Raw genomic sequence first — 24000 nt, 5'->3', positions numbered from 1 at the left:
TTTTCAGTTTACGGACGTAGATATTACTTTGGTATCATAATAAAGTTATTTTCGTATACATGCAATGAAACTGCACGTAGAATAAAATTTGAATAACAAAGAAAATAGAATGATTTGAGTACGTTTTGAGCATAGGTCTAAGAGTGGTCTGAAGCTAAATCATAATGGTTGAAAGCTCGGCGTTCGTTTGCGTTTGATCCGAGTAGAATGTTGGTTACAAATTAGTCTTTCGTATGCTTGTGTTGGTATGTTATGAATAAAGATATCACTTAAATAAATATAAAAATTCATACTAGAATCATGCTAAGGAATGTATTGAGATAAAATTAAATTTGATTTTATTGTATATATATATATATATATATATATATATATATATATATATATATATATATATATATATTATATATATATATATATATATACTGTATATTAAATAATGTACCGTAAACATAACGAAATTAAAATAAATCGATCAAATCCCTTACCATCATATCCCACGAATAGGTTGCGGTAAACAAGTCAGTTCCTCCCAATATGTGGATACACAGCTTTTAGCGTTAGTAGGTACGCTAAACAAGTAAGATACTCAGTGTTTTTAACGAAGGATTTTCAATGACAGAATCCTCGCTTTCAGTTAATTTGCTGTGTACAAAGGTAATGTCCTGAGTTTCAAAAATACATGTTTGAAGCTCAGGTTTCATAGACAATGAAACTTCTGATATAACATATACCTGCATCTCTGCAAAACTCGTAAAGGTCAAGTGGCAACCATAATTATGCAGGCTAAGTATTCAACCTTCTCAGAGCGCCAAGCCATTATCATTCACCTGGGTTCAATTGTTTTATCCCGTTCGATACTAAGAAACTGAAGTTGAAATTTGTGAAACTCAGGACGACAATGAATTAATGGATTCATATGAATCATATGATTACTTATTAAAGGTCTTTTTTCCTGAAGATTACTCATCTTCAGACGAAGCTGATGATGAACAGGAAAACAGTGGAAAGGAACAAGACAATTGTGTTATAATATGTGACACGCAGCCTCAAAATGTTAATAATGATGACACAGAACAGTGCATAAGTATAATCGTCAGATATTACACATATCAGTGACACAGACTCGGGTGAAACATATTGTTCACAATTAGAAAATTAAATAATTTAGTTTACCGAGTAAGGTGAGAATTTCGTTTTCTTTGATTTCGTATAGAAGGCAAAAGTAAACAATCATCGCTTGAAAAACGTAACTAAGCGCTTGCGGAAACTTTATGCGGACACAACGGCAACACTTTAATTGAGTCTAGAAGTCTAGACCCTAGATTCTAGAAGTAGAACAGTAGCTTCCGAGCTGTCATTCGAAAGTGAATTAACGTTCGTGTGTTACCGAAGCGAGTCGCAAACGTCAGTGTTTTTGCTTGATTGTGCTTGTATCACGAACGCTTAACATGTCTAAGAAGCGTATACCATCCATGACATAGTCCGTGTAACTGAATGTCATGAGTTGGGGTCGAAAATAAGTGAAATTGTGAAGCAAAGTGGCGTTGGTTTTGTTGCCTAGTTCATGGCGTCCAGCCGGGGTAGGTTGGGGGTGGGAATACCCTTCTCTTGCCCCAGAAGGCTTTCTTCCTCGCTCTGTCATGCTTAGGAAACTATTGCAAGGAAATTAAAAAGCATATTCTTCAATTGCTTGGCCACGTATCCACAAGCACCATCCAGACGCGCCAAAGCGGAGGAAGGAGGAGAGGAAGGCGCCATGTCTCGTGCTGGGGATGGGGAGAGATGGCTTGAGGTGCCTCATAGTGATAAGCTGGGGCCCAAACATATTGCACTGACGGTCAAGTTCCCCCAGTAATATATGGTGTGGGGGTGTTTTTTTGATATGGTGGCTTTTGGGGAAATATAGTGACTCTTTCCAGTTCTTCCCACGTCAACAAAGATTTTATTACCTGACGCTTTTAGGCGACATTTTAGAGTCTTCCTTTGAGACATCGGGTGCATCCATTCTGCGGCAGGACGGTGCGAGGTGTCGCGCCCCCAATTACTCCCCAGATTCTCTCACTCTCACGCCAATTATTACGTCATTATTGGCTAAACGACTGCAAAATTGACTGTGTTAAGTGCCCTGATTTGACCCCAGCAGAAAACCTTTGGGCAGCGATGAAGTCTTGTTGAAGGGCAGAGGACACGCCAAGCTGTCACAAATTCCAGACCGCCATACACTCGATTTTGGACAGCGTTGAACCCTTCCTCCTGCAGAAGTTGGCGAATTCTATCCCCGACAGGCTTAAGGGGGTGCTGAAACGAAAGGGCGGACCACGAAGTATTGGTAGTTGCATGGGTGAGTGTTACAAATAGCTTTTTTTTTTTATTAATTGTGTCTTACCAGTGCAATTGTTTCTTTGTTAGACGAACTTAACTGAAAAAATGATCGTATTTGAATGTGGTCACAATTTCAGTATATAAATAAATATATATATATATATATATATATATATATATATGTGTGTGTGTGTGTGTGTGTGTAGTAGATGCATGGATGATGTGGATTACAGATGACTATTTTTTATTGTTACTTACGCTTGCCATTGTTACCGTGTTAGACGAACTCAACTGTAAAAATTATCGTATTTAAATGTATTACAATTTCAGTATACGTATATATATATATATATATATATATATATATATATATATATATATATATATATATATATATATATATATATTACATATATATATATATATTATGTGTGTGTATGTATGTATGTATGTATATATACTGTAGTACATATATTGTGTATATATATATATATATATATATATATATATATATATATATATATATATATATATATATATATATATATATATATATATATACATATATATATATTCGTCACATACATATTGTCATTAGTATGGGTGTTTGTGATAACATATCTTCCCTCGGACTTAATCTCTCATCCATCGAACGTAATTTAGGAATATAACAACAAAATTAGATATAAACAGTCATTCTTTCAACTGGGTCTTTATTTATAAATGAAACTAAATAGTTACTGTGATCGTTGTTTTTTTCCATTTTCTTTAAATCTGGGAGGGGGAATTTTACTCACAGATGCAAGGGGGCGTGGAGGAAGGACAAACTCTTAGAGGGGGTGGCAATAAAAAAGGTTAAGAACCTCTGTCCTAAACCCTGCATTCCTTTACAATCGTTTTACCATTCATTTGGTCTAAATCTCCTTTTTGAATTTCTGTTTAAATTTCACTAAATCATTTTGCGTTGGGTCGCGTTTCCAAACCACAGTTCATTCAGTCTTTCCCTACATGTTCCTCCTTTTGTTTCACATTTTAACTTTTTATTCTAGATTTCTGTTTATTTTTTCACTCGTCATTTTAATTTTCAACCTCCTGCGATTGTGCAGATTTCATTTTGTTTCAAAAATTTTGTTCCAGACTTAATTTTTCTCTTTCGTTTTTGTAAAGTTTGGTTTTAATCCGTTTGGTGCTTGCTTGTCGTTTTCATTATAAACATTGTTCAGTCCCTACTTTCAGACAAAGGTCAATCCCTACTTTCAGACAGGTTCAATCCCTACTTTCAGACAAGGCTCGATATCTACTTTCAGACAAGGTTCAATCCCTACTTTGAGACAATGTTCAATCTCTACTTTCGGACAAAGTTCAATCCCCACTTTGAGACAAGGTTCAATCTCTACTTTCAGACAAGGTTCAATCCCTACTTTCAGACAAGTTCAATCTCTACTTTCAGAAAAGGTTCAATCTCAACTTTCAGACAAGGGTTAATCTCTACTTTAAGACAAGGTTTATTCCTACTTTCAAACAAGGTTCACTCTCCACTTTCTGACAATGTTCAATCCCTACTTTCAGACAAGGTTCAATCCCTACTTTCAGATAAGGTTTAATCCCTACTTTCAGACAAGGGCCAGTCTCTACTTTCATACAAGGTTTAATTCTTACTTTCAGGCGAGGTTCCATCCCTGCTTTAAGACACCGTTCAATCTCTTTGAGACAAGGTTCATTCCCTACTTTTAGACAAGGTTCAATCCCTACTTTCAGATAAGGGTCAGTCCCTACTTTCAGACAAGGTTCAGTCCCTACTTTTAGACAAGGTTCAATCCCTACTTTCAGACAAGGTTCAGTCCCTATTTTCAGACAAGGTTCAGTCCCTATTTTCGGACAAGGTTCAGTTTCTACACTCAGAGTTCAGTCCCTACATTCAGACAAGGGTCAATCTGTACTTTCATACAAGGTTTAATTCCTACTTTCAGACAAGGTTCAATCCCTACTTTGAGACAAGAACTGCTTAAAAAAAAAAAAAACTTCGGATATCCTTAAACTGATTCGAACTGTTCAGTTAATGCTGTTATCCTGAAATGGAGTTCACAGGAACCCTAAAAAAATATCCTTTTTTTTTTGTCGCATCCTACGTCCAACAGCAGAGTAAATACCGCCCTGTGTATTTCAGAAAAATAAATAAAAACACACCGGGATGTTTTCCTTCCATTTAGGACTAACTATTTGTTTCAAAGAACGCTTCATTCAAAGTTTTTTTTTTTTTCCTTTTCCGTTCAAGTAATTAATTTGAATTGAGTTTGCAGAAACTTTGGGAGGGTGAAAAAATACAAGGAACTTGGTTTTTCCTGTGTTCCTAATTTGAATCTCTCTCTCTCTCTCTCTCTCTCTCTCTCTCTCTGAATCATATTTGTGTCGATATCAAGGCGTAATAGATAAGAAGAGTCAATGGTGGGACAGAAATACACAGAAATAAGAGAGAGAGAGAGAGAGAGAGAGAGAGAGAGAGAGAGAGAGAGAGAGAGATCATTCAAATTCCTTCGAACCCTGACAACGAGCAACCCATTGTCTCAAACCTTTTCCTTCTTAAGATAGCGTAGATCTTAGTTTCGCCTCGTCTTGACCATCCAAGAACGTAATCAGAAGTGTATGAACAAGAGAGAGAGAGAGAGAGAGAGAGAGAGAGAGAGAGAGAATTTTTAAATTCCCTCGAACTCTGAACACAAACAAACCTCCCACGCCTCTCATTTCAGTCTACGAATTCCTCCTTTTCGTGACCTCCGGAGAACTGACCCCACAGACACGGAGACTATATAGACTATTCAGGAGTATGAATTCCCCTGATATGCGAAAATATCCTTTTCAAAAGGCACAGAGGGAAGAAGAGGACCTTCCTTTAGCCGAGTCCTTTCAATGAAACAGGCAGCATTTTCCCGAGATGTAACCGAGTACCTGAAAAAAGCCGGACGCCATATCTTAAAAACTAACCATAGAATTTTCTTGAAGACAATCTCATTATGTTTCCCACACCCAAATTAGTGCAGAGATTTTAATCTAATTTAACCTAACCCAACTTAACCTAACCTAACCACACCTAACCTAACCTAACCTAACCAAACACCTAACCTAACCTAACCTAACCTAATTTAAGGGGCATGGCAAAAAAAAACTGGGGCTGGTCAATACTAGCATACATCTCACGAATTTGCAAGCGGGCAGCAGTAGGTATGGTTACCCTCCAGCCTCCTGTGCCTGCGATAGTTTCGCCTCAACATTTGCCAGTGATTAAGAGAGAGAGAGCGTGAGTGTGTATTTATTGTTTTCAGTATTTTTCCCATTATAATATAGCATATATATAATATATTCTATTATATATATATATATATATATATATATATATATATATATATATATATATATATATGTATACATATACAGAAACTATCAACAACACATTACATTCGAAATAATTTCTGACTCACATCAGATCAACCCAGGTGTTTCAGCTGAAAGATAATGAAACATTATTATTATTATTATTATTATTATATATATATATTATATATATATTATTATTATACAAATTATTATACACATATTATATATTATATATATGTGTCTCTGTCAATGAAAGTGTAACGTAATAAAGGCCAAAGCGACACGTGTAATATCATGTATTGTACACCTTTCTACAATACATTTCGAGAATATCTTGCAGTCAGAGTAGATAATGAAACATTATTATTATTATTATTATTATTATTATTATTATTATTATTATTATTATTATTATTGTACAACGAAAATTGCAGCAATATCATGAACGCTCGAGACGATAATTCCCATCCTTAGAGGCGTAAAAATGGGTAGGAATCATTGAATTTGGAGCTGAAAGCTAATTGTTTGTTTAGCTCATTCAAAGGAAGACAAATGATACTGGAAAAAGTTTTAAAGTCTTAAAAGTCTCCCTCTTTCTTTACTGGCCACCGAAGACTTAGCTGCGTGCTTGCTAGCCACAAAAAGGCGAACAGACTCAAATTTTGTCCATTTTGTGCTAAGGGAAGACAAATGAACTGTTCATGGAATTCGCTAGCCAAAAGCTCCTTTTGTGCTAAGGAAGCTGGAATTAAAATCCTGAGCTAGCTAGCCCGGGAGAGCTAATTGATTTCGACAGAGGAAGCCGTACTGCCACCAGGCGAGCGACATGATTAATTGCTCGCTCGCATTGTGAGAGGAATAGGAGAGCGGATGCTAATTAGCCTTGAATTTCAGTTAGCTTATGTAATAATGTCATCTGAGGAAATGGAGGATTATAAATAGCTGGGAGGAAATGGAGTGGATGATTATTATTTGGAAATGGGTGGGGTCATTCTTTCCAGTAGTCCTGTTGTACTCAGTCACCGTTGGAATGACAGTGTTACAGAGCATGTGAAGTGACAGTGTTACAGAGCATCTGAAATGACAGTGTTACAGAGCACTTGAAGTGACAGTGTTACAAAGCACTTGAAATGACAGTGTTACAGAGCACTTGAAATGACAGCGTTACAGAGCACTTGAAGTGACAGTGTTACAAAGCACTTGAAATGACAATGTTACAGAGGACTTGAAATGACAGCGTTACAGAGCACTTGAAGTGACAGTGTTACAGAGCACTTGAAGTGACAGTGTTACAGGACACTTGAAGTGACAGTGTTACAGAGCACTTGATATGACAGTGTTGCAGAGCACATGAAGTGACAGTGTTACAGAGCACATGAAATGACAGTGTTACAGAGCACTTGAAGTGACAGTGTTACAGAGCACTTGAAATGACAGTGTTACAGAGCATTTGAAATGACAGTGTTACAGAGCATTTGAAATGACAGTGTTACAGAGCACTTGATATGACAGCGTTACAGAGCACTTGAAATGACAATGCTACAGAGCATTTAAAATGAAATGACAATGTCACAGAACTCTTGAAATGACTGTTACAGAGCACTTGAAATGACAGTGTTACAGAGTAATTGAAATGACAATGTGAATGACATTGGCATAGAACATTTGAAATGCCAATGTTACAGAGCACTTGAAGTGACAATGTTACAGAGCACTTGAAATGACAATGTTGATGACAATTTTACAGAGCACCTAACATTACCATGTTAATGACAGTGTCACAGAGCATTTGAAATGAGAATGTTAATGAGTGTCACAGAGTATTTGCAGAAAACTTGAAATGCCAGTGCTAATGACAGTTTCTCAGAGTATTTGAAATGACAGATGCATTCCCTTACTCCCTCACTGTAGCAAGCAACTCTCTCTCTCTCTCTCTCTCTCTCTCTCTCTCTCTCTCTCTCTCTCTCTCTCTCTCTCTCTCTCTCTTACAGATACATTTCCATTGAAGGAAACAGTTCACGTGAATGAGATGGGTTGGCTGGTGCCAATAATTGAAACATTGGCATCTGCTATATTATGCGAGGAATTTCATAACCTTGCCCCTTGTGAGGAAAAATGAAAATAAGAATTCTCTCGTCAGAGTGTCAGTAGAATACCTTTAATTTAGATTCAAAACGGTGTTTATTGGTATTCTGCGTCCAAACGTGTGTAGAATACCATCGACCTGTTCATATCTTACACAAATGTACGTTTGGTTCATGGGTTCCAGGGACAATAGCAGTGTGGGTGTGATGTATTCAATTCCGGTCTGAGAAAACTGCTGAATTTTATCTTTATGTGAATTTAGAACAGAACAGACTAAAATTCAGATCGAATCAGGACATAATACACAGAAAGATGACAGGACACAACAGTTATAAATGACAGAAAGGATATAAAGAAGACTGTTCTTAAATAAACAGGCTGAATAATAACACTGAATCAGAGGAAAGACTGTGACGTCACGTGTTTACTTTAGGGGAACTTCTTGCACCACCATAGTTCTTGAATGGCGTTCCTTCAAGAATTTGTTTTTTTTTGACAGCAATACTCTTTTAAAATCAAGTGATGGAGAACATTCCTGTTTCATTTTTTGATGGAAATTCACCTAAAGTGCTGGAACGTCGAGGAATTAATATAATGAAAATACAGAAATTGAATAGAAAGCTGATGAATATTCAATTAGCCATCAAATTTAATGAAAATTCCATGTGAGAAAAACTTTTGCCCAAGAAACGTGTATATATATATATATATATATATATATATATATATATATATATATATATATATATATATATATATATATATATATAATATATATATATATATATATATATATATATATATATATATATATATATATATTGCTTGCTTGTGTTCTGTTGTATATGCGTGCTTGCAGTCAAGCGAGACTCTAGTCTCCAGTTCTGAAAATGTTATTCGCAAGACCCTCCATTGCAAGACAAATGGCACTGAACTGTTTGCCAACGACCTCGTCTGAAGAACGAGCACAAGAGAGAAACTCAATTACCATCTTTCTCTCAGAAGCACTCAAGAGAGTTAATGAACTCTGCAGTCAATTGAATCATTAGAAAAAAAAAGATAAAAGCTTCGGAAAAGGCTTCCCGAAGACGTTCAAGAAGAGCTGGGTTTCAGCTGAAGACATAACTTACGATCACTGAAGCCATTGCAATTGACGTTCAAGAGGCATTAACCTCCTTCCCTTTCCCCAGCTGCAATGGGATACCAGGAGTATATATATATATCGATACCTTTCATCTTTATTCTCCTTTAACAATACCTCTCCCCCTCCCCCCATCTCCCATCAAGTCTACACCTCTCCCACAGGGTTCCCCCCACCTCCCCCAACCTCTCCCAGACTCATGAGAGAGAGAGAGAGAGCTTGTCTTGTATACTGTAAAAATTAAGTATATCTTAGTCATAAGTCCAGAAATACAGTAGTACTTTCGTGCAAAACCAAAGACAGTTTTGAGAGAGAGAGAGAGAGAGAGAGAGAGAGAGTTTCGTACATAAGTCAGAAGTACAGAAGCTCTTTCGTCCAAAACCAACGACAGTTTTGAGAGAGAGAGAGAAAGAGAGAGAGTGAGAGAGAGAGAGAGTTTCGTACATAAGTCAGAAGTACAGAAGCTCTTTCGTCCAAAACCAACGACAGTTTTGAGAGAGAGAGAGAGAGAGCGAGAGCTTGTCTTGTATACTGTAAATTGTACATAAATCCAGAAATACAGAAGAACTTTCATCCAAAACCAAAGACAGTTTTGAGAGAGAGAGAGAGAGAGAGAGAGAGAGAGAGAGAGAGAGAGAGTTTGTCTGTACTGGAATGGTGGCGTCGTCTGCTTCCTGAACTTCTAAACAAAAGGCTCAAGCGAGATTCATCCCTCAGTGTCAAGGGGAAGACATAGCAGCTTCTCTCATGCCTGCGAAGAAAAACAAGAACTAAAATAAATCAAAGGTTTCTGGCAAAATCCTCAGAGAGGAATTGGCGTTCGGAGCATAATGCTGTCATCGTTTCTTGCCTGAAGGAGCAGTTAGGGAAGTCTTGTCACAGTAGATCTTGGCGTAACAAAAGAGGAAATATGTTATTGTTGGGGCTTTACATCTTCTGTAATGTCATTGCAGGGATAGCGTTGTAATTTTGACTCCTTACATTTTTGCTTAATTCACTTATGACGTCCAATGTTGGGAAAGCTTTCTAGTGGCCAAATGTTATACTGACTCTCTCTCTCTCTCTCTCTCTCTCTCTCTCTCTCTCTCTCTCTCTCTCTCTCTCTCTCTCTCTTGATAATGTGTCTCTCTCTGACAGCATAAATGAAATTTATTTTCTGATAATGTACCATCTCTCTCTCCCCCTCAAACACATGATCAGTTATAAATGCAATGCTTCTCTCTCTCTCTCTCTCTCTCTCTCTCTCTCTCTCTCTCTCTCTCTCTCTCTCTCTCTCTCTCTCTCTCTCAAAACTCTTTATTTCAGTTGTCTCTGATTGGTATTTTGTTGAGAGCTTTGAATCTCATGATCAAAGAACACATGAAAAGAAAAAGCATATACATTCCAGAATAATTAAATACCTCAAGGCAATCGCCTATTTTTCCCAGGACATCCAAAAAGGATGACAATGATCTCTTGACTTATTTTTCCTTCGTCAATTCCTCTCTCTCTCTTTTATTTTTACTTGAAAATCTCTCTCATTTTCTAGATATTGTCTCTCATTTCCATCTCTTGTCTGTCATTTTTAATTAGATTTATTCAGATTGACACAAAATGACAAAAATTCCAGTTAATTAAACAGTTTCGAATGAATTATTAGATAAGGAAAATTCAGTCCAAATCATTTTAAATAAATGATCTGATTCTCTCTCTCTCTCTAATAATCTCTTTTATTCTATTAAATAAAAAAAGAAAAACTCTCTCTCTCTCTCTCTTATCATGATCTTTTATAAAGAAAGGAAGAAAAAACTCTTATCTTGATCTGCATTTGACATTTCTTTGGTGTCAATTATTTCTGTTGATATCAATTAAAAACATTAAAATACCAATTTTACACATATGCAGAATTTTCAATATTTCTTTGATATCAATAAACCCCTCCCCAAAAAAACAATAAAATCTCTCTCTCTCTCTTTCTATCTCTCTTTTCTCTCTTTTGATGTCAATATTTCTCAATCTCTCTTTTACTCACACTCTCACGCACCTGATGATCAAACAAAAGAAACCAAATAATATAACCGAATGAATCAGAAAGGAAAAAAAGGACGAGTATTTCAAGCATAATGGCGCACGGGGGCCGATTCGTCGGGGATAATTAAATACCGACGTTTGCAGAATCAATCCATTCTATTAGATTCGCCGCATCTGGTCAGGAATCCCGTCAAGCGCACGAGGCTCGTGATGCAAAGGATGTGGACGTTTTATCTTTTTTCGTTTTAGATTCAGGCAATTATTTTCCTTTTTGTTTTTGTAGGGCAGACGTTTTAGACTTGCTTTAGTTTTCGTTTTTGAGTTTTCTAGATATTTTGACCTTTTGAGGGGAACGAACGTTATCTCTTTTTCTTGATTTTTAACTGAAAATGTTCTCAGACATTTTTCTAGACGTTTTTGGTGGATTGTTCTAGACTTTCTCTGGAGATGCATTTTTGGTGGGAACCATCTCTTCTAATGTCATTTTTAACAAACGTTAAGTTTATTTTTCTAGATTGATTTTGGTCATCTAGACAAAATTTTTGTCAAACGTTCTCATTTTTTGACATTAAACATGTTTTTGACGTTTTTGGTGGGATGTTCTAACTTTCTCTTATTTTTCTAGAGATTTTGACGTTTTTGGTGGAAAAACATTCTCACTTGTTGGCTAGATGTTTTGACTTTTTAATAAATGAACGTTCTTGAATTTCTCTTATTTTTCTAGATTTATTTTGATTTTCGTGATTATGTTTATAAGTTCTTGACGTTTTGGTGGGGAACAAACGTTACTTATATAATTTTGACTTTTGGTAAAATAAACATTCTATAATAAACAAACCTGTTTATTTTTCTATTAAATAAAACAATGTTTTTGACGTTTTGGTGGGGAACAAACTATATAATTTATTTTGATTTTCGGTGAAGACTTTCTCTGAAATGTTTTTGAAGTTTTTGGTGGGGAACAAATTATTTCTCTTATTTTCTAGATGTATTTTATAAAAAATTCTAGACTTTCTCTTAGCTTTGAAGAACTTTTTGTGTAAAGTTCAATTATTTATTTTGATTGAATTTTTTGATCTGACTTTTGACATGTTTTTTTTTGATGTCAAACGTTATTTCTGATGTATTTTGATGCTTTTGGGATCAATAAAACTTTGAAAAAAAACATTAAACTTTCTCTTATTTTTCTAGATTTATTTTGACCAAACATTTTAACAAACGTTCTAGACTTTCTCTTATTTTTCTAGATGTATTTTGACTTTTGATGTCAAACGTTCTAGACTTTCTTTGATGTTTTGATCAACTAAACCCCCAAACGTTCTCCCTTATTTTTCTAAAAAAGAACAAAAGACTTTCTCTTAGAGATTTTTTGACAAATTCACGCATTTTTCTAGATGTATTTTGACGTTTTGGTGGGAACAAACATTTTCTTTGATATCAACAAACGTTCTAGACTTTCTTATTTTTCTAGATTTATTTTGACGTTTTTTCAATAAACATTCTAGACTTTCTCTTGAGATTTTTTGACGTTTTTGGTGGGAACAAAATGTTCTAGACTTTCTCTTATTTTCTAGATTTATTTTGACGTTTTTGGTGGATGTTCTAGACTTTCTCTTGGCTTTCTGTTTTGACATTTTTGGTGGGGAACAAACGTTCTAGACTTTCTCTTATAAACCAAAAAAAATTAAAATATTTTGACGTTTTTTGGTGGGGAATAAAATACCAATTTTAACAAACGTTCTAGACTTTCTCTTATTTTTCTAGATGTATTTTGACGTTTTTGTGGGGAACAAACGTTCTACAAATCACGTTTTTGGTGAAAATAAAAGACTCGACACAAAGAAACCAAATAATATAACCGCTTCAATGAATCAGATGTTTTGAGTTCGAGGAAAAACGTTCTAGACTTTCTCTTATTTTTTTCTAGATGTATTTTGACGTTTTTGGTTTCTAGACTTTCTCTTGCGTTTTTTTGACGTTTTGCCGCGTTCAATGGCGCATTTTTCTAGATGGACGTTTTCGGTGAGAACATTCTAGACTTCTTTTTGTAGATGCCCGCCCCCTCCTGATGGGATGGCGAATGCCTTTCTCTTATTTTTCTAGATTTATTTTGACGTTTTTGTGGTGAGAACATTCTAGACTTTCTCTTGGCGACGTTTGCCCTAGACTTTCATTTTTCTAGATCGTTTTGGTGGGAACAAAAATTCTAGACTTTCTCTTGGCTTTGTAGATGGACAACAAACGTTCTAGACTTTCTTTTTTTCTAGATGCATTTTGACGTTTTGTCTTCTAGACTTTCTCTTATTTTCTAGATGTTTTGACGTTTTTGGAAAACGTTCTAGACTTTCGTTATTTTTCAGATGCGTTTTTGGTGGGAACAAACATTCTAGACTTTCGGCTTTGTAGATGTTTTTGACGTTTTTGTGTCTGGATTCTATATTTTCGTTTGTAGATGTTTTGACGTTTTTGGGAAACAAACGAACGTTTTTTCTAGATTTTTTGACTTTTTTGGTGGGAACAGACTTCTAGACTTTCTCTTGTTTTTTGAAGTTTTTGGTGGGGAACAAACGTTCTAGACTTTTCTTTATTTTTCTAGATGTATTTGACGTTTTTGGTGGGAACAAACATTCTAGACTTTCTCTTAGCTTTAGATGTTTTTGACGTTTTGGTGGGGAACAAACGTTCTAGACTCTTTATTTTTCTAGATGTTTTTCTCTAGATGTTTTGACTTTTTGGTGGGAACAAACGTTCTAGACTTTTTCTCTTGTATTTTGACTTTTGGTGGAATAAACATTCTAGACTTTCTCTGGCTTTGTTGTTTTTGACGTTTTTGGTGGGGAACAAACGTTCTAGACTTTTTCTAGATGTATTTTGACGTTTTGGTGGGAACAAACATTCTAGATGTTTTTGACGTTTTTTTTGGTGGGGAACAAACGTTCTAGACTTTCTCTTATTTTTCTAGATGTATTTTGACTTTTTGAACAAACGTTCTAGACTTTTTGGCTCTCTAGATGTTTTGACGTTTTTGGAACAAACGTTCTAGACTTTCTCTTATTTTTCTAGATTTATTTTGACGTTTTCGGTGAGAACATTCTAGACTTTCTCTTGGCTTTGTAGATGTTTTTGACGTTTTTGGTGGGGAACAAACGTTCTTGACTTTCTCTTATTTTTCTAGATGTATTTTGACGTTTTTGGTGGGAACAAACATTCTAGACTTTCTCTTGGCTTTGTAGATGTTTTTGACGTTTTTGGTGGGGAACAAACGTTCTAGACTTTCTCTTATTTTTCTAGATTTATTTTGACGTTTTTGGTGGGAACAAACATTCTAGACTTTCTCTTGGCTTTGTAGATGTTTTTGACGTTTTTGTGGGAACAAACGTTCTAGACTGTATTTTGACGTTTTGGTGGGGAACAAACGTTCTAGACTTTCTCTTGGCTCTCTAGATGTTTTTGACGTTTTTGGTGGGAACAAACGTTCTAGACTTTCTCTTGGCTCTCTAGATGTTTTTGACGTTTTTGGTGGGAACAAACGTTCTTGACTTTCTTATTTTTCTAGATTTATTTTTGACTTTCTCATTCTAGACTTTCTCTAGATGTTTTTTTGACGTTTTTGGTGGGGAACAAACGTTCTTGACTTTCTCTTATTTTTCTAGATGTATTTTGACTTTTTGGTGGAACAAACATTCTAGACTGTTTTTGACGTTTTTGGTGGGGAACAAACGTTCTAGACTTTCTCTTATTTTTCTAGCTTTCTTGATGTTTTTGACGTTTTTGGTGGGAAACAAACGTTCTAGACTTTCTCTTATTTTTCTAGATTTATTTTGACTTTTTGGCAAACATTTCTTGATGTTTTTTGACGTTTTTGGTGAGAACAAACGTTCTAGACTTTCTCTTTTTTTTTTATTTTGACGTTTCGGTAGATGTTCTATTTTGGCGTTTTTTTTTACGGTGAGAACAAACGTTCTAGACTTTCTCTTATTTTTCTAGATGTTTTTGACGTTTTTGGTGGGAACAAACGTTCTAGACTTTCTCTTATTTTAGATGTTTTGACGTTTTTGGTGAACAAACGTTCTAGACTTTCTCTTATTTTTCTAGATGTATTTTGACGTTTTTGGTGGGAACAAACATTCTAGACTTTCTCTTGGCTCTCTAGATGTTTTTGACGTTTTTGGTGGGGAACAAACGTTCTAGACTTTCTCTTATTTTTCTAGATGTATTTTGACGTTTTCGGTGAGAACATTCTAGACTTTCTCTTGGCTTTCTAGATGTTTTTGAAGTTTTTGGTGGGGAACAAACGTTCTAGACTTTCTCTTATTTTTCTAGATGTATTTTGACGTTTTTGGTGGGAACAAATATTCTAGACTTTCTCTTATTTTTCTAGATGTTTTTGACGTTTTTGGTGGGAACAAACATTCTAGATGTATTTTGACTTTCTCTTCTAGCTCTCTTGGCTTTGTAGATGTTTTTGATGTTTTTGGTAGGAACAAACATTCTAGACTTTCTCTTATTTTTCTAGATGTTTTTGACGTTTTGGTGGGAACAGACATTCTAGACTTTCTCTGGCTTTGTAGATGTTTTTGACGTTTTGGTGGGGAACAAACGCTCTTGATGTTTTTGACCTTTTTGGTAGGGAACAAAAGTTTCAGACTTTCTCTTGGTTTTCTAGATGTTTTTGTTTTTTGACATTTTTCTAGATGTATTTTGACGTTTTTGAACAAAAATTCTAGACTTTCTCTTCGTTTTCTAGATGTTTATTTTGACGTTCTTGATGTATTTTGACGTTTTGGTGGGAACAAATTTTCCTTATTTTTTCTAGATGTATTTTGACGTTTTGGTGGGGAACAAACGTTCTAGACTTTCTCTTATTTTTCTTTCGACGTTTTTGGTGGGAAAAACATTTCTTTCTTATTTTTATAGAAGACTTTTGGTTTGGGAACAAACATTTTTTTTCTCTGGAAATGTTTTTGACGTTTTTGCTGGGAACAAACGTAATAGATGCATTTGAAACAGCTATTTTTTGGCGCTCTTGATGTTTTGACCTTTGGTAGGAACAGATTTCAGACTTGGTTTTCTAGATTTTTGACATTTTAAGAAAAAAGGACATTTCTTCGTTTTCTAGATGTTTAGTTTTTATTTTACTTATTTTTCTAAACGTTGTGTTTGTTTTAAACAAGATTTTTATAAAAGTCTTTGACATTTTAAAAACAGCTATTTTTTTATTAAGATGTTGAATTTATTTTTAAGAAAGGACATTTAGGTAGTTTTTATTTATTCAAAACATGAGAGTAAAGCCCATTGTGGTTATTACAATTACATATGTATCTTTTAAAGAAGCGACCACCAGATCCTATATGTGTACATTTATATATATATGATATATGTGTGTATATATATACTTATATATATATATACAGTATATATATCCATACTTATGTATATATGTATATAGGTTGATACGCATAAATGTATATATATATATACATACAAATATTAAACTTGATCACTTTCACAATTAGATACCATCCTGTTTAAATGAGCTCTGTTATTTATACATATATATATGTATATATACATATATATATGTATACAGTATGTACACATATATGTACATATACACATACATACATCGTTATCGTTTTATCAAATCCACCACGACCACCCACCAATAAAAGAGACTCAAATACTTTAAAAAAAAAAAAAAAAAAACCCTTATCAACCCTTCTCTTCCTTCCTTCCTTCCAGCTTTGGAAGAAATGAATTCCTGACCCCCAAAAAAAAGCAACTGGACAGGAGAGAAAGAAACATTCGAGTTCGGTCGTCGGTATTGCAACTCCCAAATTGTGCGTCCCCGGTCGTTTCCCGGAATGGGGTCATTCACGCCAGGCAGGAATGGCCCGTATATAAAAAGTATTCCCGTTAGAATCCATAGGACAAAGCTTTGGCCCACCACCACCACCACCACCGAAAAGACCGACTCGCTGGTCGCTACCCATTTTCAAAGCCGGGGATAAACGTCATTGGTGGGTTACCTATGGGTTGAATGAATAATTCTGCGTCAGTGATGGGTATTTTCATTCTGCTTTTGAGCTGAAGACAAATGAAAGAAAAGTCATGAATCCTATGTTGGAAATGAAGTTTACTTTGTATTTTTATAATAACATTATATATATATATATATATATATATATATATATATATATATATATATTCGATTAATGTTATTTTCCTCGATTCAGTTCACTATTGAAGTGTAAAGTTATCTGACTGATAACTAACTATCGATTAAGTTTTAATAGATCGACTCATATTATATATTGTATTCTTGTAATTTCTAGACAGGAAACCTTCGAGTTAAGGAGAGTCTGTTTAATATATATATATATATATATATATATATATATATATATATATATATATATATATTTTTTTTTTTTTTTTTTTTTTTTTTTTTTAGATAAATCCTCCCCAAAACCAAATAGATTTCCTTGGTGCATAACCTGGAAATAGCGCCTAATTTGTAAATGATATTCGCTCAGCGCAGCATTGTACTCGAATGGCTCAAATATATCCATCCCGTTTCAGATATGCAAATGATGTTTCCCCCAGGTGTGGCTTATGTAAATAAACCCAAATAGTTGTCAGGGGGGAAAAATGTTATCCGGATAAACAGAATTCATGGGAAACGTAGGCGTTCGTAACCGGGTTCGTCTCGCGAGCGCCGTTATGTAAATCCGGTTTACGGAACCGAGAATGAGTGGGATTGATGGTACGTAATGTCTTTTCGTTCGTGGTGTCTTTAAAGGCCATATTTCATAGGGATTTTTCAAGGTCTACCCAATTGGGTGGGGTCGCCTCCCGCCTGGGGTAACTACGTAGGCGATGACGTGTCTGAGAGGTATACCTGCTCATTACGGCAATTCACCAGCTGACGTAATAAGGAGGTAGACGAAGTTGCAAGGGTGATTTTGGGGAAGTGAGCAGACCTTCTCTTTCTCTAGACCTTGGGTTTTTAACGGTGACTGAAAGAATCAAAGTACTGATAGAAAAACCCATCAACAATTACCCTACGTCTTTGCTGACTGGATGAACATTACATGGATGATCAGAGGAAACCAATTCCATCGCCTTGATGGATGACGTCATCCGGTTTTCCAAGAGAATCTTGCCAGAAATATATATATATATATATATATATATATATATATATATATATATATATATATATATATATATATAATTATATATATATATATATATATATATATAAATTATATATATATATATAAATTATATATATATATATATATATATATATATATATATATATATATACATACATCCAACCACTTGCGTCAATTCGCGTATATTGAGGCGAGGAATCTCCATTTCAGGTCAAACCCTCTCGAGTCGAGAGGCCACTGAGTGCACGTGTCCTCAGGTGCTTGTGTAAGCTAAAGCTTAAGTCTCAGCTCTGTTTCTGGCCGGGGGAGGTCGACCAGAGGAAGCTTTAAAGCTGGGTACTTGCGATCGTGCGTTTGTTGAACTGTTTGTGTGTTTGTGTGTGTGTTGAACTGTTTGTGTGTGTGCGTGTGTGTATGTGTGTTGAACTATTTGTGTTTGTGTGTGTGTGCGTGTTGAACTTTTTTTTTGTTTGTGTGTTGACATGTGTGTATGAGTGTGTTGAACTGTTTGTGCTTGTGTGTGTGCTGAACTATTTGTGTTTGTGGATGTGCGTGTGTCGAACTGTATGGTTTCGTGTTGAACTGTTTGTGCATGTGCGCTTGTGTTGAAACTATTTGTGTTTGTGTGTGTATGTGTGTTGAACTGTTCGTTTGTGTGTTGAACCGTTTGCGTTTGTTTAAACTGTTTGTGTTTGTATATCTTTATGTATGTGTTGAACTATTCGCATGTTTGTGTGTATATGTGTGTTTGTTGAATTTGTTAGTATATATTTGTATATATATATATATATATATATATATATATATATATATATATATATATAAATATAAATTTATATATATATATATATATATATATATATATATATATATATATATAGATATATATATTTAACAAAATTTCAAATTATGTCTACATATCACATGATCACAGCATACAGATGAGAATAAAAGTGGATAAAATGTGAAATTGTATATTAGTTTAATAACATTAACACTGCCTACATTATTTATAAGCTATGTATGTGCACATGTAATGACCTCACTTCCAGCCAAGCTTATCACCATAAGAAACAATATTATCACCTATAAACAATATTATTATTATTATTATTATTATTATTATTATTATTATTATTATTATTCAGAAGATGAACCCTATTCATATGGTACAAGGCCACAGGAGCCACTGACTTCAAATTTAAGATTTCAAAGAATATGGTTCTCATTAGGAAGTTGGAAAAGGTAAAGGGAATTACAGAAAGAAAAGATCTCAATAAAAAGAAAAAATAAATTAATGAATTGATAAACACTTATTAAAAAGAAATAATAAATTAATGAATTGATGAATAGATAAAAAATGTATTCAAATGCAGAGATTAGCATTAGGGTAGTAATCCATTGCGTCTTAGCTTAAAATTTTGAAGTTCCAGTTGTAAACAGCAGGATCCTTGATACCATATAGAGCAACGCTGCCCTAAAATGGAAGACTGCAGTATCTCCGAAAATACAAAACTGAGAAAAATGGTAGAAAGTGCAGTTTTCCCTTGCCTTACTACTGATTTTGCAGATACTGCAAATGGGACCCCCTACATAAAGCATTGAGGAATCATTCTGAAACTACAGTAACTTGTGTATTAATGTTTCACGAGCTCAATAGGTGGCATATCTCAATTTCGAAAATTTTACAGATACTGCAGTTTTCCATTTTAGCCCAGTACGTAGAACAGTGTTTTAATAGCTTCCAAAAGCATTCAAAAGAAATCTGCTTCAGACGAGGCCGCGGAAGGCTGCGTCAAGCTGTAAATTTTCATTTCCATCCACATTAGGGACCTCTAGACAAGAAATGGCAGATTAATGGGGTAATTCGGCAGGGCCATTAACTTTACGTGCCGTGAAGCCTTCCTGAATGTAAATTCTGGGGCGAGCAGAGAGCCACATAGTCAAGACTGGGATTTGGGGTAGTTCTGTCTGAGAATGTTTTATATTCTTTGTTTCTGACTGATAGATATCTCTTAATCTAAATCAGTGGTTCTCAACCTCGGGGGCGTCAGCAATTTCCAAGAGAGGCGCGAACCCTAGGGAAAAATTAAAAATTCTCTAATTTCATTCGTTATTCTCTTAACAAGAGTGAGGCATTAATATTCAGAAGTCTATAAAAAATAATGCAAAAGTATTGCCTTATAACGTTAGCCTCCTACTACTCTGGTTAGACTCGTTGGGCTTGCCATGTTTTGTAATTATTTATCTCCCCCTATCCCTCAGAACCCCTTCTCTTTCTCTCTTTTTCTTATTTTCCTTTACATCTGGGAGGGAATTTTACTCACAGATGCAAGGGGGCGTGGAGGGAAGGACCAACTTTTAGAGGGGGCGTGGTAATAAAAAGGTTAGGAACCACTGTTTTATATTCCTTGCTTCTGCCTGTCTCATAATCCAAATGTGCAGATGTCCAAATGTACACATTTACCATATAGATGTAAAGTATCATTCGAAGAGGCTTTATTTGCAGAAATAATTTTAAACTTGACGTTGAGGTTTCCAGATCGGTAATTATATTTAAGAAAATATTCAGTATCATGACAGATATTGAATTCAGTTACGAAATACAACGGTGGATGTTTAGTATCTAGGAGATATTTTTGGATCCCCGTAGGAGGGTAGTGCGTCAGTGCACCTCACGCGATGTACTGTAGGCATTACTTAAGGTTCCTTGCAGGGTCCCTTCAGGCTCAAGCTGCTAAAACCCCTTTCATTTTCTCTTTCTTCCATCTTACTTTCCACCTTCTCCTAACAATGGATCCCTTGTGCAGTTGCGAAGTTTTCCTCCTGTTACACCTTTCAAACCTTTTTCCTGTCAATTTCTGTTTTAGCGCTGAATGACGTCATAGGTCCAAGCGCTTGGTCTGTGGCGTAAATTCTGTATTCTATTCTATTTTTTGGATTGACTTATAGCCTCTAATAATTACAGTGGCGCGTGTTAATGTTCTAGTAAAAATGACAGTTTTATTTCAATTTTCTTTCTCATTTTCAGAACAGCGATGCACTCGACCTTTTAATAGATCTTTAATAATATCTTGCTTTTATTTCCCACCAAAAAAATGCCTTTATATTTATATTAACAGGTTCAGGAAACATTGTAATGAACTTAGAGAAAATAAAGTAACACAAAATTGCAAAGATACATGGAACATCACATCCAGTTATCCTTTGAGCTGCGACGTCAGGTAATTTTTGCAAACAATCAATCTCTTTCCAGCAACCACATTTTTTTATCTTTACAAGTTTAACAAAAAATCGTAAGATAAGTTAATGAGTATAGCCAAAAGACATATATTCAGTGACTGCCAATTTGCGTCTCATACTAACGGGACAAAGTGAGATTTTGCAAATGAATAACAAAAAATGAGCCTCATACATTACTCTTGATTTTATCCCTGTTCACGAGGTTTGGTTGGTGAAAAAATTTCCGACCATAACGTTGATGGAGAATCGCATCGTCCTCGCTGTGAATAATATGATCATTAACTTGACAAAGTGGGGCTGAATAACTTGTTTATTTTGCAGTATTTCCAGCTGTGTGTTCGTGCTTGATGAGGAAGGCTTCAAGGAGAGTGAATTGGTGAAATTCCTAATTTATCCTCCGCTTCATATGTTTTTCTTAATACTTGCAAGTAGGCATTAATAATACGATCGTTAGGTTTGGAAAGGTGTGGGCTGAACGCTGTTCATTTTGCAACATTCAGCTGTGTGTTTGTGCTTGATACGAGGCTTCAAGGAGAATGAATTCGAAATACATCCCTAGCATTCATCCTTTACCATCATTCATTTTTCATAATACTTTCCAGTAGGCATTACTAAAGAGACTGTTTGCGTCACTCCGGCCCCTAGCTGCAAGCCTTTTACTTTACCTGAATCCCATTTTCCCCTCTTCCATTTTGCTGCCCAGCCACTCCAACTTTCCATCTTTTCAGTGGCTGGAGTGCTGAATGGCTGAAAGTGCCACAGTGCTTGTCTTTATAGCCAAATTTCCATTATCCAAACCGATCGCGTAGAGTGAATTCGAAGCATAATTCCTGGCATTTATCTACATTTATCTTTTAATTTAATTTTTCCTGATACTTATCAGGTTATTTCACCTTTTCTTTGATACGAGACCCGACTTTTTCCATTAAAAACGCCTTCTACAGCCATTCTTCCCCGTTTAGTTTTCTGTAAAAGAAAACTACTGAGATGGCTATGTGTCTATCCGTCCGCACTTTTTCTGTCCGCCCTCAGATCTTAAAAACTACAGAGGCTACAGGGCTGCAAATTGGTATGTTGATCATCCACTTTCCAGTCATCAAGCATACCAAATTGCAGCCCTCTAACCTCAGTAGCTTATATTTTATTTCAGGTTAAAGCTAGCCATGATCGTGCGTCTGGCACTGCCATAGGTGCCAACAACTGAGGCCATCACCACCCAGCCGTGGGTGAAAGTTCCACGGGCCGTGGCTGAGATTTTCATACAGCAATATTCCCTGTACAGAAAACTCGATTGCGCAGAAGAAACTTCGACGCATTTTTTACTTGTTTTTCTTGATACTGGCCAGTTTATTTCGTCTTCTTTGATGCTAGGCTCGATTTTTTCATTAAAAAGGCCTCCTAAAACCATTTCTTCTTCTCCGGCTCTTGAAATGAATTTCTGGGGAATATAGAGAATGAAAAGCGAGACGCATTTACGTTGTAGCCTCGAAACTGTGTATCTGGGGCCGTTTTCCACGAATGGGGTCATTCAGATTGACAGCCAATGTGTCCATATGAAAAAAAAATCAATTTTCTTTCAAATCCATACACCAGCGGTTTATTGAAACACGTACCATTGAAAATAATTTATAGGGTCATATTGCGGAAAACCTGTTTTTGCAATCGAGCTTTTTTTTTCTATGGTACGTGTGATTTGGTCATCACTGAAATGAATTTTTGATGTTATGTTTGTCATCTATGGAAAGTGAACGAAAGATGAAAGCCTGTGTCATATTATCTAATTGATAATGTTGTTTGGAAGCTTGAATTTTAAGTCAATGGCCCCTGTGGTGGGCTTGTTCCATATGAATAGGGTTCATCTCTGAATAATAATAATAATAATAATAATAATAATAATAATAATAATAATAATAATAATAATAATAATAATAATAATAATAATAATATCAAGACAAAGGTATTTAACAGGTATTACATACAACAAGGAGTGTTTAGCATACCATATCGACAGCACAACGAATGATATTAACACAATTTCATGTAGATTTGTAGTTTTCTGTAAAAGAAAACTATTGCGCCGGCTTTGTCTGTCCGTCCGCACATTTTCTGTCCGCACTTTTTGTGTCCGCCCTCAGATCTTAAAATCACTGAGGCTAGAGGGCTGCAAATTGGTATGTTGATCACCCACCCTCCAGTCATCAAACATATCAAATTGCAGCCCTCTAGCCTCAGTGGTTTTCATTTTATTCAAGTTTAAAGTTAGCCATAATCGTGCGTCTGGTAACGATACAGGCCAGGCCACCACGTGGCCGTGGTTAAAGTTTCATGGGCCGCGGCTCATACAGCATTATACCGAGACCACCGAAAGACAGGTCTGTTTTCGGTGGTCTTGATTATCCGCTGTACAGAAAACTGGATTGCGCCGAAGACACTTCGGCGCATTTTGTACTTGTTCTTAACAGCGTGGCTTCATCAATTGGACACTAAGAATTTTATCGCTTCTTGAACATTTTCATTAAAAATGTGGCATAACTAATTAAAGATGTGAAATTGATAATCTGAATTAATATACATTACGATTATTGCCGAGGTTTCATTAATCAAAGACTTGAAATTGATAATCAGACTTCATGTATATTACGA

The sequence above is a fragment of the Macrobrachium rosenbergii genome, chromosome 1 (genome assembly GCF_040412425.1).
Source record: "Macrobrachium rosenbergii isolate ZJJX-2024 chromosome 1, ASM4041242v1, whole genome shotgun sequence".
Lineage (NCBI taxonomy): Eukaryota > Metazoa > Arthropoda > Malacostraca > Decapoda > Palaemonidae > Macrobrachium > Macrobrachium rosenbergii.
Note: the sequence above shows the minus strand (reverse complement) of the source record.